General features: G+C 35.0%; 1 long non-coding RNA gene across 5 annotated transcripts; it reads right to left on the bottom strand.

The window, feature by feature from the left end:
• Window positions 1–14,950: 14,950 nt before the first annotated feature.
• On the bottom strand, window positions 14,951–18,894 carry LOC141698298 (uncharacterized). 5 transcript variants are annotated; one of them, XR_012565050.1, is made up of 6 exons: window positions 18,653–18,894; window positions 18,436–18,570; window positions 17,592–17,702; window positions 17,326–17,431; window positions 17,105–17,198; window positions 14,951–15,059 (listed from the first exon to the last, which is right to left on the bottom strand). It is a non-coding gene; the product is annotated as an uncharacterized LOC141698298 (long non-coding RNA). The 5 variants fall into 5 exon arrangements; XR_012565049.1 differs by lacking the exon at window positions 14,951–15,059 and having other exon boundaries at window positions 16,997–17,198; window positions 17,286–17,431; XR_012565047.1 differs by lacking the exon at window positions 14,951–15,059 and having other exon boundaries at window positions 16,997–17,198.
• Window positions 18,895–21,527: the final 2,633 nt, after the last annotated feature.

Here is a 21,527-nt window from a genome sequence, read left to right as displayed (position 1 = left end):
AAATAATATCGATCACTTACAATCGATTTCTGGATCTGATGACGTACCACCATTTCTTCAAGCAGCAACTAACCCACTTATTGGACAAACTTTGGTTCTCAAGTGACTTCACTACGACGTTTCCTGGAGAAATATATCCATCTAGTCTTTGATGTACCTCCTTAACTCTTGGGTAGGTATAACATTCATTTACATATTTCCTCCCATTTCCTCTTCATGTCAGGTCACTGGATATCTTCTTTTAGCCCTCGTACTTGATCATACTCCTGGGATGCATTCCCTATCTTAATTTACCAATGTTCCCTAAATTTTCACCTTACTTCTATCCTTTATATTACCCATATCTTACCTATATCATGGCATTTTATAAAGTTTCTTTATCATTCTTTTGATTCCATTTTCTTTCCTATTTCCGTTCTTCAATCTCATAGCTCATTCACAACCGAACTTCTGATATTAATACTCATTTTGATCTCATATCAAATTAGATATCGATACGAACTTTGATGCTCACAACATCCCATACTGAAGTAAACATCAATCATTTATATTAATACCACTTTTGATATTGAACAACAACCTAAGTATCAATATCAATCAGAAACCGAACTAAAAGCATATCTCATATTTTATCCAAAACAGAAATACTTGATAAATCATTTATTGTATTATTATCACAACAATTTGGAAACAAGACGTCCTTCAATAAAACTTTATTGCAAATGATAAAAAATTTTTGATAGTCTAATAAAATCCATATTGGTGTGGTTATTAATCTCTTCTTTATTCCACCTTCCTTCTTCTTTTTCGTCCTTCCTTCTCTTTGCTCTATCTTAAATCTTTAGTTCTTCAAAACATTCTTCTCATTTGTCCATACAAATAAGTTTTATTTCACTTGTTCATTAAAGGGCATATTCATCCAAGTAAAACCTCACACACTTGCAGCAATTTCTGAATTCTAATGGTGTCCTTACCTTCTCCAAATTCCTCATTGCTTTGATTTCGGATTTGAAAGTCACATCAACTTTGACTTAATCTAAATGGAATAGGTTTCCATCTAACTGACCATTAATTGGTAAAATTAACCAATTAAATTACATAATTGATCAATTGCACCAAGTGATGACTAGCTAAATGAAATCAAAGACCAATTATATATAGTCGGATTGGCTGTAACAACCTCTTTCAAGAACCGAGATCACAATCATTTGGAGTATTGACATGAATATCAATAAGACACGGAAGTATATTCTCTATCTTTAAGAGTAGGGTACTTTTCGAAAATTTGGGCAACATCTCCTTTATATTATTGACTACCAGTCGGACTCAAGCCGATACCAACAATCAATCAAACAACCAACAATCAACTCACAAGTAGACCAATCAACTTCCATCTTCTAAACTCATCATTTCACCGTCACATATAATACTAACCAATATAACCCATATTTTTAGTTCAACTTAAGATTATAGCGAACAATTCTTATTATACCATACCTTTTCTTATATCTTCTGATTATAGAAGAATATCACTACTGAGTACTATTATAAATTATTCTAAAATTCTTCCAATTCATGTTTTAATTCAAGCTCTCTCATTAAAAATTCATCTATCCTTGACAATATACACTTGTTCTTATTAGTTAACTCGTTCAACTTCTGATAACCAACACATGGTATCAACCAACCCTCTCATAATCTTGTAAAAGAATTCCTTAGCTTTAAAAGCATCACAAAATCCTTGCAGTTAAATCACCATATCTTCATCTCCCCCTTATGGCTTTTTATACTGAACTTCTTTCACTGGCTCAGTTACGAGTATCAAATTTACCATAACTTATTTACTTAAGTGGGATAACCCAACCATTCCTAGAAGAACACCTTTGAAGTTTATTCGTAACAAGCATTTCTTCGATCTTAAACCTTCATGACAAGTATCTCTCACATGATTGAGGTATGCTTCATCTTCACAATGTATTAATCAATTATCTGGTTATTATTAAGAATTTCTTCATTCGCTTCTGCTGTCCAATCAATCATTTGCCTTATCCGATATACGCAGCTTTACTTTCTTATTCCTCTAATTAATTTACCTCATACGGTTCGCTAACTATTCCAATTCACGCCAAAATCTCATACTTGCAATGTATCATGTATACAGATTTTTGCCTCTGATTTGATGTCCTCGCAACAATCCTGTTATCGACATAATGGTTCTTTTCTATATGTAAATGTCCACCATTTATCGGCTTGCAATTATCCACACTTATCATATAACTCCATCGGCTACACGGGTTCATTTCACTTCCTTTAAAACATTCAAGGAATAGACCTTACACAAGAAGGAATTTGTGTATATGATTCTGATTGGAAACTTTTTGTAAGGGATAACAGTACAAGGAAATAATCGGAAGGATTCATAAATCAAGAAATCAAAATTGAAGAAGAAAGAATGAATGCTGATTTAGATATGAGTTATACAACCATATTTGTACTCAATATGGCCAGTCTTTAATACTATATGGCATACAACACATGATTAGGTGGCGTCCCACCAGACTCTTCGTTATTCCGACAAAGGGTCACACCATAACAATGTTTGTCTCAATCAGAAAATAAGTCTTGAGGGAAAAATGATTTCTGAAAGGAATACAACAATTTCCTTATCACCTCATAGAGCTGATTGTGAATGAAGTTCATACTTTGTTCAAGATTTATAAGAATGTATGGTATTATAGAAAAGAATGATAACATTGCTCGCCATCCACATTTCATCTGTTTATAGCTTCAACGCTTGTTCGATCAATATATCCCATTCCAAGTCATATATTAACTTTTAAAAGTTCTCTGAAATGCCTTATTTAATCGATCATTAGAATAAATTCCCATGTATTAGGTCTTGTATCTTTAGCGTCGCACTTCCATGTTCAATATTTTTTTATAATTCGACCATATTTGCACTCTTACAAGATTTACAATCATATCTTCCAATTTCGCTTATACTACTGACCATTCAACATATCAACCCTTTTGTTAATAACATTCTTCCTTTAGAAAAGTCTAGAGATTTTCTCAATCTTTTTTGCTCATACTCGGCTTCTCATGAATCGACGTATTCTTTGAACTCTAATCGTCTCAGAACTTGAATAAACAGCTTCTCCATACATTAGTCCTGTTGTTAAACTTATCGAATAATGTTTGCACTCTCCTGCTAAGGACAATCAAATCTTCTCCATAATAGCGGGTCCACTTGGCCTTCTAAATGAACCACACTAGCTTCTAGAACAAGTATTCTTCTGGATAATTTGAATCTTATAAAAAATAAGAAACTCAAGTAGTAATTTGATAACCAAGTTTTTAAAACTTGTTTTCTTTAAAGGACTTTAAGAAAAAATTTGTGAAGAAAAATCTTTTGGAAAACTGTTTAAAATTTTGAAAATCATGCACCTGGTCGTCATTACTATATGAGTTGGTTGTCTTCCTTCTCAACAACTACAAGGTATCAAATTAGGGAAACGCGCAGATAAGAGCTCATTCATTTCTGTATATCTTCTACCCCTTATTGGGTCCATTTTGCCTTCATTTGTCAAAAAAACTCCAGTTACCATTGCATATTATCTTATTCGTTGCTTCACTTCTAATCTTGCATACTGGTAACATTCCCATCATCATCTCTTATGATTACTAAGTATAACAAATTTATCCAGTAATCATCAGATCTATTTTACAACAAAAGGTCGATTTATATCATATTACTTCTACACGTATCATGTTTGGTCATAACATCGTCATCAAATTCCAAGAAAACTCTCGATCTCCAATCCTCTAAAATTTCGTTAAAAATCCCACTAGCTTACTCCATAAGATAATCATGGGTGGCATACTCATCAATAGCTCCATATAACCTGGTAGCAGCTATCCTTCAGAATAACTAAATTCTCTCTCTAGGTCTCTTCTTACCCCTCTTAATATCTCGTGTATTCACCATATGTTGTAGCTCTCGAATACATCCTCCTAGGTGTTGTTACTTCATAATAAAGGTTTTAAATTGATGGTATAGAACAAGGCGTAGGGTAGATAGAAGAGATGCCCTCACAGCTGAATATCCGGTAGAACCAGAATCAGCATGTGGGGAATTCTCGAATAGGTAGTCTCGCATCAAGGGATAAGATACTAGCTTGAAAAGGTGCAACCGTCGCAACATGAGGGGATATGGCTAATACCGGTGGAAGAGTAGGGCGTGAATCAGATGATAGTCTTCCGACTGAAGGCTCAGAATGATCAAATGATCCAGGAATAAAAGAATCTTCCATCGCCGCCATCTGGAAATCGCGTCGCTAGATAAGGACCTCGAATCTCATCACGGATCGCACTAAAACCTACTATTTGGTCGCACTCAACCTCTCGACATTTTATTTTTCTATTTCTTAATTTTAATCTTACCCTTTACCCATTCCCGACAATCTGGGCTTATTTTAGTGACTTACAACCTATAGCTCTGATACCAAACCTGTGACGCCCTCCAAACCCGGGTCAGAAGTTTGGGGTTTACAACACACGCACATACTCAATATATATACCTGCTTATGAAAGTAATATATGTAAAGACCCTACTTACCATAACCATGGATCGTAACAGGTTAAAGTATGAAAATAAGCCACAACCTTAACTTTTATTACATCGTACCAAATCCCAACTAGTTCCGCTTACAACTGATAATGATATCCTTCTTACAATCTTACATAACTCATCTACATTATAAAGCTCCTGCTAACTCGGTCCATCTTATCCTGGAATCCTAGCTTGCATACTAGACTGGGAATCCTCGTTACCAACAATTTCCTTTTTAACTGTAAAATAACATAAACAAATTTGTAAGAGTGAGCTAACTAGCTCAGCAAGTCATAATAAAAATAACTGAGGTTCAACAATGATCAGTCGAAATGATTCAGAAGAATCAAGTTTCTGGATAATCAATGAATAGAATTGGATATTCTCTTTTCATTTTAAAATCCAAGGTTAGGCTGCTAATCAGTCACGCACTAACCCCGAGCAAGGCTCCCAGCTTTGCTCTATATACTGGATCTAAAGCACGCATTGGCCTAATATAACCACGAATCTGGTCTAACAACAAATCTGGTCCACATTTATAAAACCATCCAATTCTAAAACAATTCAATATGATAACCATTGCAATTCAATGAAAACAGAATAATGTTTAACATTGCTAAAACATTTATCTCAGAGCATAACACAGGTATCACTAGGGTGTATCGAGGTATATATATATGAAGAATGGCTTCAAGTCGGCTGAAGAATCAGGTATCTGATGAACAATGGTTCAATGGTAATACAGGGAATAGATCTTTGATGTCATAGGGTATTATGGGGTATATAAGTTTCTCTACGCACAAGAAATTCTGTTTCAATATTTGGTTTATGGTGTGTATGTATTTGCAGAGTAGTACTGTATCAGTATGTTTTAATATCGGGGAAATCAACCGTTGGTAGTTTACAAGAAATAAAGCTTATATCTCAAGTTTAATGATATGATCAGGGTTCAAGTTTGAATAGTTTAAAGCGTTTTCAATGTAAAACAAGATTTATTTTGAATACTAGCAACATGTTATGAGAAAGTTCAGATATATTCGTAATATATCTCGAAGAAAGGTTCAGAAGGACTTGCCTTATCATCGATGATTTCCCTCTTTACTTGTACTCATCTAACAGTTTTACTTTTCAATCACTTTCCTTCTTTTTCTATGCCTTGCTTTTATTCGTTACTCACTTACCTTCTCTTTCTACGACTCAAATCTATTTACGGATCACTGACTTTCTTTTTCTATGCCTTGCTTACTCTGCTAGGCATCACAAGTATCTATCAATACTCAATATCATATCATTCTAATCGTCACATATACATCATAAGCTTTTATCTACCCTTCGTTTTACACAAATCCGATTTACGGATTGAAAGGTATGACCAAAACAGGCAAACAACAACCACATAGGCATATAACACATCAATCAAATAGCACGTAGCACATAACACGCAAGATATTCAATTGAAATATTTTTTTGAAAGAAGATTCAGAGTCAAAATGATTTTCCAAGTATTTAATACAAATTTTTGAACATTTTTCGGAATTAAAAATGGGTCTCTGAATCATTTTATAATTAAATAACAGGGTTTGAACACCCGAATCCGACTTTAAATTAATTTATAATAATTATCGAGCTTTAAAAATAATATAAAATAATATATTAAAGCTCGAAACTATTTTTCGGAATTTTTAAATCCAATTAAATAATTAAATCTAATTAAATAATCAATTAAATTAATTAATCAATTAATATTTAAATTAATTGACTAATTAAATAATTAATTATCAACTAAAATTAATTAATTAATTAAGATTTATTTTTAAACTAAAAAAATAATTTTCTAGAAAATTAAATAATGAATTTTTGAATTTTTAAAATAATAAAAATCAATTTCTGAAAATATTATAAAAGAAAATATATTTTCTGAAAATAATAAAACAGAAATCCAGTTTTTTAAAACTTTTAAAACTAAAGTATCAATTCTAAGAACAGGGAAACTTCTGGGGGTCAAATTGTAATTTTGCCCCTGTCGTCTTCCCCGTTCAAACTCCGGTGGCCGGCCGCCATTAATGGTGGCCCCCAAGCTTTTCCGGCGACTGAAAAGTTGCCCAGAAATTCACCAATATATTAAAGAATGTTCTCTGAGATGCCAGGAACATATCTGCAGGCTTAATTCAGACAAACAACTCGGGGTTCGACTGGAAAACTTGATCGAAGTTCCCGTCGTCGCCGCGGTCAACTTTCCGACGAGGTCGTTATAGGGGTCAAATAACATCATCAAGTATACGAATCAGTTCATTTTTACACGATCTATATAATTGTAACACCCCCAAATCCAGGGTTGGGGATCCGGGTTGTCACGAGTTCCATTTCCCTTAATAAAACTTAATCTTAATAAACCGCCAACTATTGCGTACTGTGACCCCACAATATACAAACACACACCACAAGTTATAGTCTCAGAGATGAATACCAAAAATAACACAAGTCATTTTATTCCACAATTATAATTCATTACACCTCAAAAGGGTTTCTGAATAAATTTACATATTCTTTTCCATTATTACAATTTATAATATACATAAGTCTGGTACGTCAATAGTTGAAAACCTAGCCTATTGGTAGTTCCTACCTCAGCTACAGCAACATTAATGCCTATAGGAAACTTCGGAACGTTTCCTATCCGCTCGCGAATTAGGAGCTTGATCATGTTCATCTTGTCTATCTGTTATTGTGTGATGAAAGAAGAAAGTAAGGGTGAGCAACAAGCCCACCAAAATAACATGTATAATAATTTATAATATATGAGCATTCTCATAGTACTCATAAAAGTCTTGGTCAAGAGTAAATGAACCAAGTTTGATATCTTAATGCGACGAAGTCGCAAAATATTCAGTATATATACACATATATACTTTTTAAAATCTTTGAAATCCTCTGACATGTATAATATACTAGAGTTCCAGTTTATAACTGTATGAAAATATCGTTGCAAGGTGATCTCATATATCTAACCTTGTCTCAACATTTTTCTGAAAATCTTTGTCATGCATAAGATAATCATTAACTAGATATAAGTTGAAAAGATGAGGTTACGAGATACTCCAATATACTTATATCTTTTTCGAATACTACTTGAACTACCACCGTTCAAGGTATAAATAGTTCATCCCACAGATGAAGTTACAAGACATAACTTGTATAGAATCAATCTTTGAAATATCATCAAAAGGAAATGAAGTTATGAGATACTTCATTTGATGAAAATGTCATTTTGAAAACTCGACCCTGCCAGCACTCAACAATCGCCCAACCATAGCCTTTCTATCGAAGTGCTCTGGTAGTGTTGCAGAAATATCCAACTGGATGATGAACTCATTACGGGAGTTTGCCACGCCAGGATGACCACTCACGATGATCAGTCGCAGTAGTGCAACCCCACCATTTTCTACATGTAGAGGAGAACAATCAGATTTACTTGTCGACCGAACACTGGACTCCTAGGAATGGACCGTCTTAGCGGAACTTCCAGGCCATTTGGGCCAATAAATAAGGTTGGGTCGGCGCCACTCGGCCACTTACTGTTGGGAACCACGGACTTAGGGTGTTACTATGTTTTACGATAAAGATTACGAAAAGAGGATTACCTTGTTAATGGTTGATTCCACGCTCTTCTATTGTATTTCCAAATTCCCTTGAGCGAAGTGTGGCCTCTGTCTTCTCAAGTTATCCTCTCTTCTTGCTCCTTGGTGGCTACAATATGTTTTCACACAATTCCAAGCAAGAAGAGAATAAGAATATATATAGGCTACAATAGGGACCATAGATAATTAGGTTGGGCCTTCTAATTACATCTTGAGCCTAGCCCAATGTAATTAAATATTAATTCAATCCACTAAAGAATTAATATTTGCACTACCTTTCCTAATACCGTAATTTAATTAATTCGGTTCCAATATTATTTTCTTATTAAATTCCCCATGTTTAAAATATGATATGTCCATTAATTAAATAAATTACTGATAATTTATTTAAATAATATCTTTTATCCTTGATCATCCACTCAACCTTTATTTAATTACGCCAGAATAAATTCCACCTGCAGGGTTTCACATAATTAAATCTTTTTGAGCTTTCAAGGGGACATCATTAACCCGAATATTATCAGGACATGGATTCCTTCAATAAATAATATCCACCATGTATATAATTCCATCACCCAAAATATAATGATATAATTCAAAAGAATTATTTCATATATAAATCAAAGCATGTAAATAATATACACGTGTCAATTACTATTTCCGGATTAAGAACCTAAGCATTAATAATAACATAGAATCTTAGTTCTCCTTCTTAATCAGTATTAAGGGAACAATTCTAAATTTGATCCTGTTCAATATACACAAAGTATACTAGTATTATTTATTAGTCAATATAAACTAATCTAAATAATACTACAGCCATACCAGTGGATTGTCCAACACCACCCGTGCTGTGAACCTTATTATATTATATAACCGTATTTAACAATCTAATATTCTGTATCCCAATTGATACTAGATTGTTCACAATATATAATATTAGACAACATGTAAACATTCAAATGATTCTCAAATAAACTGGCCAGAAATAAATGTACATACTTCAAATAAATATTTTCAGTATACACTAACAATCTCCCACTTATACTCAAAATATTCTATGTGTACATCAGTGTTTATTTAATCCACTATTACATAAAAATCTATGTGTCCATCCATCTGAGTCCTATCGCTTCCACATGCTTGTCAAAAACCTTGGTTGGCAACCTCTTTGTGAAAGGATCTGCTCGGTTGTCTTCTGATGATATGTGAGCCACAACTATACCCCCTCGCTTTACGATTCTTTGTATGAGATGATACTTACGTTCAATATGTTTAGCTGCTTTGTGGTCTCGCGGTTCCTTTGAATTTGCCACAGCACTAGTGTTATCACAATACACCGTCAAGCTCCTAGGCAAATTAGGTACCACATCTAAGTCCAAAAGGAAGTTCCTGAACCATACAGCCTCCTTGGCAGCCTCAGAGGCCGCCACGTACTCGGCCTCCATGGTGGAGTCTGCTTTACACTCCTCCATATAACGGCTCCACCTCCCAAAGTAAAAACATATCCCGAGGTTGATTTCCTCTTATCCCTATCTGATTGGAAATCTGAATCAGTATATCCCAAAGGAAATAGATCCGAGGCCTTGTAAATTAACATATACTCCTTAGTCCTTCTCAGGTACTTGAGTATAGTTTTTACTGCACTCCAATGTTCCTGACCTGGGTTCGACTGATATCTACTAATAATGCCTACAGCAAAGCAGATGTCAGGCCTCGTACATAACATAGCATACATTAAGCTTCCACATGCTGAAGCATAAGGAACTGCTTTCATGCTCTCTATATCCTTAGGTGTCGAAGGACACTGCTTCTTAGATAGAGCAACTCCATGCTTAAAAGGTAGAAAACCTTTCTTGGAGTTCTGCATGTTAAAACGAGCTAATACTTCATCAATGTAGGGCTCCTGAGATAAAGCCAACATCCTTTTCTTGCGATCCCTTATAACTTTGATCCCAAGGATGTATGTCGCTTCACCTAAGTCCTTCATGTCAAATTGTTTGAACAACCATGCCTTTACTGATGACAACATCTCAACATTGTTTCCAATGAGTAAAATATCATCTACATATAGTACTAGAAAAACCACTGCATTACCTTCACTTCTCTTATACACGCACGATTCGCTTGGACTTTGATCAAATTCATATGACTGGACTGCCTGATCAAAACGAATATTCCAGTCTCTAGAAGCTTGTTTAAGTCCATAAATAGACCTCTTAAGCTTACATACCAGATGCTATTGGCCTTCCTTAATAAATCCTTTTGGTAGCTACATATAGATGGTTTCTTCAAGACTTCCATTAAGAAAAGCTGTCTTGACATCCATTTGCCAAATCTCATAATCGAGATGAGCTGCTATAGATAAAAGAATACGGATTGACTTAAGCATGACTACCGGTGAAAAGGTTTCCTCATAATCGATACCTTCTTTCTGAGTATACCCTTTCGCAACAAGTCTTGCTTTCCAGGCTTTCACCTTTTTATTTAATCCCCTCTTTTTCTTGTAGATCCACTTATATCCAATAGGTTTTATACCTTTGGGCGGTTCCACGAGCTCCCAGACCTGATTAGAATATATTGATTCTATCTCAGATTCCATCGCCTTTTGCCAAAGATCTGCATCTTTGTCTTGTGCTGCCTCTTCGTATGTACGGGGATCATCATCATGTTCACCAGAGACCAAGTCTGAAGACTCACCCAAAAACATGAATCTATCAGGCTGTTGAACAACCCTCCCACTACGACGAGGCACTGGTGCGGTATTAGTGACAGGTTGTACATTATGTTGTGGTTGTTCTACTTGTACTACAGCTTCATGGGTATTATTTGTCCCTCCCACTAGTTCCTCTAAAATGACACTACTCATGGGTTTGTGATTCATTATATATTCTTCCTCTAAGAATCTTGCATTGGTGCTAACAATGACATCCCGATTCTTCGGACTATAAAATAAATATCCTTTCGTTCCCATGGGGTAGCCTACAAACAACCTTACTTCTGTACGAGATTCTAACTTAGTCGCGTTCTTATTCAGCACATGTGCTGGACAACCCCATATTCGAATATGTCTTAGACTCGGTTTATCCCCGGTCCACAATTCTAAGGGGGTTTTAGGAACCGACTTAGAAGGTACTAAGTTCAGAAGATACGCTGCTGTCTCTAAGGCATGTCCCCAACACGACTTGGGTAAATCTGAATAACTCATCATCGATCTAACACTCTCTAAAAGAGTCAGGTTCCTTCTCTCTGCTACACCGTTCTGCTGGGGTGTGCCCGGTGCAGTTAACTGGGATTCTATCACATTTTCTGATAAATATTCCCTAAATTCTCCAAGCAAGTATTCGCCACCACGATCTGATCGTAGTGACTTGATACTTTTATTAAGTCGCTTCTCCGTTTTAGCTTTCTACTCTTTGAACTTATCAAAGCACTCAGACTTACGGTGCAACAAATAAATGTACCCATATCTAGAATAATCATCAATGAAAGTGACGAAATATTCATAACCACCTCTTGCTTGGATATTCATGGGTCCACATAAATCAGAGTGAACCAATTCTAACAGTTGTTTGGCTCTATTCCCTTTTGCCTTGAAAGGCCTATTAGTCATTTTACCTTCCAAGCAGGATTCACAAACTGGAAATGGCTCCACTACCAATGAGCTTAAAGGCCCGTCTACTACCAGTCTTTGAATCCTCCTCAAGTTAATATGACCTAATCTCAAGTGCCAAAGATATGTTTGGTTCAAACTAGAAGGTTCCTTTCTTTTAGTAGAGTTAGAAGATGTGTTGTTCAATTCCCTAAATTGCAGTTGCAGTGCAGGTTGACTAGGATTAATTATATACAAATTATCTTGCAATGTACCAGAACATATAATTCGTTTATTCATCATCATAGAAACATTACGATCCAAACAAACATTATAACCATCCAAAGCAAGTTTAGAAATCGAAATTAAATTCCTTCTAAAAAAAGGTACATAAAGACAATTGTTCAAAACCAAAATCCTATCAGAACCAAAAGATAAATGAATAACTCCTACTGCAACTACTGCTACTTTCGTAGCATCTCCCATGAACACGTATATCTCACCATCTCTAAGCATTCTGGATAGTTGGAACCCCTGCATAGAATTACAAACATGATCAGTGGCTCCTGTATCTACACACCAAGTGCTCATAGATATAGCCGCTATAAATGTTTCTGTAACTAGAGAAAGAGACATACCAGTATTGTTTGTCTTCTTAGGAAGAGGACAATCCTGTTTTCAGTGACCTGACTGTTTACATCTGAAGCACTTTCCCTTAGGCTTTTTCACACCACCCTGAACTCCCACTGCCTTCACAGCTTTCTGTGTCTGAGCCTTTTTCTTCTTCTTAATACCTTTCGGCTTAGAGGAAGAACCTTTCTCAGCCACATTCACTTGAACACTCTGCCAAAATAATCCTTCAGCTGCCTGAAGTTCTGTCAGCAGTTTCGCGAGACTATACTGCCTCTTGTTCATGTTGTAATTCAAGCGGAACTGCTCAAAACTCTTGGACAAACTCATAAGGATAATGTCAATCTGGGTTTCCCCGTCAAGTTCAACACCAAGGATCTCTATCTCATTCAGATGCGACATCATCTTGAGAACATAATCCCTTACAGGTGTGCCTTCATCCATCTGAGTGTTCATTAAAGCCTTTATGGCTACTTGCCTAACAACCCTATTCTGATCTCCAAAAAGTTCCTTGAGATTAAAGAGCATATCCGAAGCAGTGGTCATAGACTGATGCTGATGCTGCAAAACACCCGACATTGCTGCCAGAATGTAACATCGCGACATCTCATCAGCCTTAATCCACCGTTTATAATACTCTTTCTCATCTTCAGGAGCATCAGCAGCAGGCTGTTTAGGCTTGGGTTCATAAGTGCAAAACTTGTACTCCTCAGCAGTCAACACAATGTCCAAATTTCATTTCCATTCAATATAGTTAGGTCCGGTAAGTTTGTTATCCTTAAGTATGGTGAATAATGGATTAAAACCCATTTTATCCTGAGAATCATGCATAAAAACATCACATAAATAAGGGTGCATTAATTATTAAGATCTATTGATTCCTCTAACAATTATTAAAATTTAATGCACTCACATATAAACACCATAAGCTTCTGGTACGCCACGATGTGTGACATGTATACCACCTAATTTTGTTTAAATGTTACTTCGGTCCTATTACTAAACAATATGCCACGTTGGGGTGGACTATATTATTTTTCATAGCTAAGTGTATACCATCATCAAATCTTAAATTATTTGATATCTATGGAACTTGGTACGCCATGATGGGTGGCGTGTATACCTTCCAATATTCGTAATTTTGCCTTGAATAGAATACTTCAATTCAATATTCATATATGGTTTGATTTCCAGGTAATGGAGGAGTCACATCGGTCTCGCTTAAAACCCACAGCCTTACAAGTTCGATGAACTCGTTTTTGACAAAATCGCCCCAAATCAGAAATAAAGAAAATCAGTATTTTATTCCTTTTAAAATTAATTTAAGAAGTTTGTTCTAGTAATTTCTATAACATTCTAGACACCATAAATTACATGTCACGATGGGTGACGTATATATAATTTATATTCATCTTTATGTTAAATTACCTACAACCAATAATGGAGACCATGGGATTTCATATTTATTCCCTCTCCCACTTAGAATTTTTTATTAAAATTGAGGAATTTTAAAATTAAATGGGGCCCTATGTTGTTATAATTATGTCTAATCATGCATTCAAAATACACACATAATTTTAGCAACATATAACATTTAATTAAAGCAATAAATAAATTTTATGTCCATGTCATCCTAATTAAGTTAAACATGCAATTTTAAAAGAATTACACACATAATTAACGACACACATAATCAATAAATTAAAGCAATAATTAAAATTTAATAGAAAAAATTAAAATAAATTTTCCACTATTATGACCCTTGAAAAAAAAATCCAGCTCTAAAAAAAATCTGCCCCAAGTGCGCCCTGACGCCCCGGCAGCCCCTGCAGCCCCGGCAGCCCCGGCAGCCCCAGCAGCCCCAGCAGCCCCAGCAGCCGCAGCAGCCCCAGCAGCCCCAGCAGCCCCAGCAGCCCCAGCAGCCCCAGCTGCCGCAGCAGCCCCAGCAGCCCCAGCAGCCCCAGCAGCCCCAGCAGCCCCAGCAGCCCCAGCAGCCCCATCAGCCCCATCAGTCCCAGCTGCCGCAGCAGTCCCAGCAGCCCCTTGTAATCGCACAGCGGAACAAAAAACTACCGGAATTGATTTCCGATCGCACCTAACTATTACAAAATACCCGGAACAATTACAAAAAAAATAGATCTAATACAAAACTAATTTTGTAAAATTTATTCTAACACGATCAACCCTCGTATAAATTACAACCACGATTAAACCACGTGGAAACCAAAACAAAAATTAACCACGAGTAAACCACGTGGGATCTAAACACATAATTAAAATATACATGGCCATAATAGTGGATTAACAACCTGCATCAAAACCAATACAAGCAAAACACTATATACACGCATATATAATTACGACATGGATATTATATCATAAAACGAAGAACCCATTACCAGGCTCTGATACCAATTGTTGGGAACCACGGACTTAGGGTGTTACTACGTTTTACGATAAAGATTACGAAAAGAGGATTACCTTGTTAATGGTTGATTCCACGCTCTTCTATTGTATTCCCAAATTCCCTTGAGCGAAGTGTGGGCTCCGACTTCTCAAGTTATCCTCTCTTCTTGCTCCTTGGTGGCTACAATATGTTTTTACACAATTCGAAGCAAGAAGAGAATAAGAATATATATAGGCTACAATAGGGACCATGGATAATTAGGTTGGGCCTTTTAATTACATCTTGAGCCTAGCCCAATGTAATTAAATATTAATTCAATCCACTAAAGAATTAATATTTGCAGTACCTTTCCTAATACCGTAATTTAATTAATTCAGTTCAAATATTATTTGCTTATTAAATTCCCCATATTTAAAATATGATATGTCCATTAATTAAATAAATTACTGATAATTTATTTAATTAATATCTTTTATCCTTGATCATCCACTCAACCTTTATTTAATTATGCCAGAATAAATTCCACCTGCAGGGTTTCACATAATTAAATCTTTTTGAGCTTTCAAGGGGACATCATTAACCCGAATATTATCAGGACATGGATTCCTTCAATAAATAATATCCACCATGTATATAATTCCATCACCGAAAATATAATGATATAATTCAAAAAAATTATTTCATATATAAATCAAAGCATGTAAATAATATACACGTGTCAATTACTATTTCCGGATTAAGAACCTAAGCATTAATAATAACATAGAATCTTAGTTCTCCTTCTTAATCAGTATTAAGGGAATAATTCTAAATTTGATCCTGTTCAATATACACAAAGTATACTAGTATTATTTATTAGTCAATATAAACTAATCTAAATAATACTACAGCCATACCAGTGGATTGTCCAACACCACCTGTACTGTGAACCTTATTATATTATATAACCGTATTTAACAATCTAATATTTTATATCCCATTTGATACTAGATTGTTCACAATATATAATATTAGACAACATGTAAACATTCAAATGATTCTCAAATAAACTGGCCAGAAATAAATGTACATACTTCAAATAAATATTTTCAGTATACACTAACACTTACGCCACTCCTAGTTCAGATGAAATCCATGATTCTGAAACATAAAGCTCGTCTCCCCTTTCCCCAAGTAGAAACTTGTTGATACGGCTCCACCAAGAAGTCGTATCTAGTTGGAAAGGAAAACTCACCGATATTTCCCAGGCGATGCCTGTTAAGGGATTAACTTATTCCAAGAATTTTACTTCCCGAGTGTTGGGTAAGTAATCAAAACCTCTTTTATAAAAACAACAATCTTGTTACGAATATAAAAATACATCACGGAGCCGGATCCCTCAGATTTTTGAGCGAGTATTTAAATCCCCTTCGAAAGGAAGATCTTAAATTTGAAAACGAGTTTTGGGATCCGCTCTAACCTTCCAAAAATAGTTTTGATAAAGTTTCGAAATAATCTCTGGAAATATTTAAAGTAAGAATGATTTGATAGTATCAATTATTTTCCGAATACTTAAATATCGAAACATTATTCTTTAATAAAATAAAGAATATTATTTAATAAAATAAGCGGAGTCATAAATCTTCGAATGAATATACAAAATAATATTCATTAAATAAAATAAACGGAGTCATAAGTCCTCGAATGAATATTCAAAATATTATTCATTAAATAAAATAAGCGGAGTCATAAGTCCTCGAATGAGTATTCAAAATAATATTCATTAAATAAAATAAGCGGAGTCATAAGTCCTCGAATGAATATTCAAAATAATATTTATTAAATAAAATAAGCGGAGTCATAAGTTCTCGAATGAATATTCAAAATAATATTCATTTATAATATAAAACTATCGAATAAACAGTATTCGATTAATAGTTTTGAAAACTATTTATATATATAAAAACTATTTTTCTGCTCAATATCCCTATAAAAAATTTAGAAATATATAAACAAGCATTAAAAAATAGATAAATATAAGTTTGCACTGCTTCCAGACAAACTAAATAGATAAATATAAGTTTGCATTAGATATGATACTATTATAATACATTACATACTGAAACCTTATTCACAATTCCATCGTAGAATTCTACCAAGGCTCTTTTCCGTACTGATAGTAGCAGTATTTTGTCCTGTCTATATATACACAAGTACAGAGTCTTGCCAACTATAAACCAACCTACCGTCTATCACCCTGTGTAAGTGCCCCAAGATTTTAATCTCCTCACAATGATGGCAGCAAATCTGCGTTCACCATCAAGATTACTAAAGAGTAGCCTGATATACATAGAATAAAACAGATATTATATCCAACATAAGAATTAAAATAAGAGAATATTATTCTGAAAAGTCATATATTTCTACCTATAAATGAACGTAACATAAAACTGGACTCATTGTCTACCTATACTCTGGGCAGAAGCTTGATTCGATCGGTGAGTTCTTCCAAACTGTTAAATTGCACAATCAGCACTCCAGGGTAATTCAATGGTCACATGTACCCTCCTCCTCTATATAACAGTACATTAAATTCACAACATAAATATTAAATGAAAAGACAGTTGGTATGCTAGGCATTGGAGCACGAAAGAAAAGAAGGAAATTCAAACTTTGTGTAGCAGTAAAATTTTGAAAAGGATTGGTACAACTATGTGAAGGATTCACTTATACCGTATTTATCACCCTTCTATCTGCTTGCAGTGACATGCCCGCAGATCCAGCCTCAGATATTATGGAAATTAACTTTTTTCCATCCATAAAATAAGTGCATGGGAACAAAATCTGATAAAAATCCAATATATTAGGACTGAGGTGCTACTTTCATTATTTAACTACTTCGACATGCACTTTTATTCTGGGAACTGGACAAATAGAACTCCATGTACTAAGCAAAGAAAAAATATATCTGATAATGGACCCCAGTTTACCCCTTCCCTATCAGCTATGAAGAATATCAATTAAACAAGTTACTTCAAGGTTTTAATACACACTAACTTAACTGTAGGATATCCCTTCAAAATAAACATTGTAGTCCTAGAGGTTTGGTAGTATCACTACTGGTCATGCTATCCTATTGCATCATTTATCTTACACTAATAGAAAAACAAGGAAATTACATTATTATGTGACTTAGGAAATTTAGGGATTTATCCCCATGTTTCTATCATTTAAACTTAAAATCAACCTGTAACTAATTATATTTGAGCAAGTTAATCATTTCAAAACACAAACACGGTCCTTTTGGCTCTAATATTCTGTCAAATAAAATATTAAGCATACATTCTGAAAAAATCAAGAGCCTAGCTGGAATTGAGGTAGTAAGGCAACCTTGAACTCTATTAATATCGGACGGATTAATAGGAGAAACGAGTATCTTTACGCAAATATCATTCTTGAAGAATATTCTCCTCCAAGTGAAATTGAAGAATCCAATAAAATGGCACAAGAACAAAACATGTGGCTCAAAATCATCAGAAAGGAAGATATTTGAGGATTTCACATCTTAGTGGATTACAGGTTTAGAATTTATATATTCCAGTGCCTCGGCTATGCCCACAGCCACTTTATACCTCTCGGTCCATCCAAATGCAAGCAAATCTTTCTTGTTACCTTGCTTTTAGCGAGTATCCAATTTGGAAGCCCTAATCTCCTTTAAAACAAAATCCCCCGTAAATGGTACCAAAACCTACAATTGAAAGCAACAAAACTCCAATTAAGATGTAAATGCTTACCAATTTACTCAAACCCCAATTTGGAAGCCCAAATCACTTGTAAAATCAATTAAAATTTAGTAATTGTCTTCGAATCGCCATGGGGAAGCCCTACAAACCCTGCAAAATAAAATAAATTGAAAAGTAAGTACCAGCCTTTTACTTACAGCCATATAATTATTTATTCAAATAACAAATCCCCAATTTGTTCTATAAGTCATCGAATCGAGAGAGAGGGTGTGTATATTGAGAGAGAGAGAGAATGTTTGTATAGTTTTTTTCAAGTAGGGTATAAGTCGGGTTATTTTTGTTTAGGGTGGAAAAGAACCACCCATTTTTCACCTGGAAAAATGTGTGATTTTAATTTTTAATTTTTTAGTTTTATTTTAATTGTAAATTAGTATTTTATTATATAAAAATCTAAAAAAATGATTTCTATATGTATGAACAACAAATTTTTTTAACTTTTATAATATTATATATTACATTCTTGATTTCATTAATAATCCCGAATATTATTTTAATACTAATTTATGATAACATTTTTACTTTAATATTTTAAAAAGTTAAAAAAGTAACTAATATAACACTAGGTGCTGGTGTTACATGTCGTGCAACATCGGCATTTCTGTGTAACACTTAGTTTTATAGCTATTGTAACACTAATTGCGAGGTGTTACAATAGGACAAAATTTTCTTAGCTAATGTAACGCTTCTTGTAACACTTGCATTACGGTAGCCCACTTATGGCGTAGCGGTCTATTTTGGTGGATGGTGATGATTGGTCCAAAGAGTAAAAGATTGAAAATAATTGGAAGCTGGAGCGAAGGAAGCTTGAGCTACATTTTTAAAAGCAAACTTGGATGTTTTTGCATGGTGTTATTCAGACATGGTGGGCATAGATCCAAAGATTATGTGTCATCATCTCAATATTGATCCAGAAAAGAAAGTTGTGAGGAAAAATAGAGGAGCAATCAGTGGTGAGAGAGCTACGACCTTGAAGGAATAGGAGGAAAGGTTGCTAAAAGCATGACTAGTTAGGGAATCATTCTACCCTATGTGGTTATCCAATCATGTGCTAGTGAAGAAGCTCGATAGGAAGTGGCGTACCTGTGTAGATTTCATAGATATCAACAAGGCATGTTCTATGGATAACTTTCATTTGCCTCACATGGATCAACTGGTTGATGCTACAACTGGATATGCACTACTCAGCTTTATGGATGCATATTCTGGTTATAATCAGATTCTATTGTATAAACCTGATTAGGAATATACCTCTTTTATCACAGGCAGAGGTCGCTATTGCTAAATTAAAATGTCTTTTGGCTTGCTTAACGTAGGCGCAACGTATCAAAGGTTGGTCAATCGTATGTTCAAAAATCAGATTGAAAAGACAATGAAGGTGTATGTGGATGATATGTTGGTGAAGCCCAAGGTTGTATCTGATCATGTGACCCACCTCTCTGAGAAGGTTCCTTATAAATCTAAACCCCCAAAAGTGTGTGTTTGGGGTTGAATCAGGAAAATATTTTGGGTTTATAGTGAACCATTGTGGGATTGAGGTCAATCCATAAAAAAATTAAGGCTTTGATTAAGATGCGTTCACCTCACACCATCAAGGAGGTTCAATGTCTTACTGAAAGAGAATTTGCCTTGAACCGGTGCATGTCCAAGTCTTCTGAAAAATTCAGAAGTTGAAGCATCGGTTGGGAAGTTCTTCATTATCATCTAAACATGTGAAAGGAGAGGTTCTTACCCTTTAATTTGCAGTATCTGAGTTCTCTATTAATGCAGTGCTAGTACGAGAAGAAGGCAAGGTTTAGTTTCCAGTGTACTATGTTAGTAAAAGGATGTTTGATACTGAGACTAGATATACAAATATGGAAAATCTTCCATATTCATTAATCTTGCAGCCAGGAAGTTTCAACCCTATTTTCAAGCACACATGGTTGAGGTACACATCTCGTATCCATTAAGGAAGGTACTTCACAATCATGAAGATTTTGGAAGACTGATGAAATGGACTATAAAATTGGGTCAATTTGATGTGAATTATAAGCCCAGAACAGCGATCATGGGACATGCCCTTGCTGATTTTCTACTAGAGTTCCCTGACATGTTTAATGTGAAAGGTACTGAGTGTTCAGCTGAACCACACTCAAAGAAGCTAATGGAAGAGTACTTTTCGCCATGCTGGACATTGTTTTTGAATGGTGTGGTAAATGGAAAATGGGTTGGGGCAGGTGTGGTGATCATCAGCCTAGAAGGACATCACTTGCAAAGTGCAATCCATTTTGATTTCTATGCAACAAATAATGATGCATAGTATGAAGCCTTGATTTCAGGGCTAAAGCTGGCCTTGGAAATGAAAGTGGAGAATCTTAAAGTCTATAGTGATTCAATGCTTGTAGTTTGGCACATTCGAGGAGGTTTTTAAGCTAGAGGTCCTAGAACAAACCTATACATGAGGTTCTCACAGGAGCTGATGAACAAGTTCAAGGAGGTTCGCTGGGAAAAAATTCCAAAGGCTGAGAATTTCAATGCAGATGCCTTGTCCAAGTTGGGTTCTCATAAGGAAACTACATTTTTAGGGGTTATCCCACTGGAGGTGCAGTTGCAACTAAGCATCCTCGGGATAGAAGTAGCTACTGTGAAAGCAACATCAGAGGTCACCTAGATGAGTCCTATTTTTGACTAAAATCCCCAAATATTTTCATCCTGAAGCTAAGGATGAAGCAAGGAAATTGAGGTATAAGGTAGAAAGGTATCTGGTGTATGAGGGAATTCTATACAAAAGAGGCTTCAATAAACCTCTTTTACGGTGCATTTCAGTGAGTTAATGTGAGTATATCATTGGGACAGTCCATAAAGGAGTCTATGGAAACCATTCTGG

This window comes from Apium graveolens, chromosome 11, assembly GCF_009905375.1.
Source record: "Apium graveolens cultivar Ventura chromosome 11, ASM990537v1, whole genome shotgun sequence".
Classification (NCBI taxonomy): domain Eukaryota; kingdom Viridiplantae; phylum Streptophyta; class Magnoliopsida; order Apiales; family Apiaceae; genus Apium; species Apium graveolens.
Note: the sequence above shows the minus strand (reverse complement) of the source record. Positions and strands in the feature narration are given on the sequence as shown.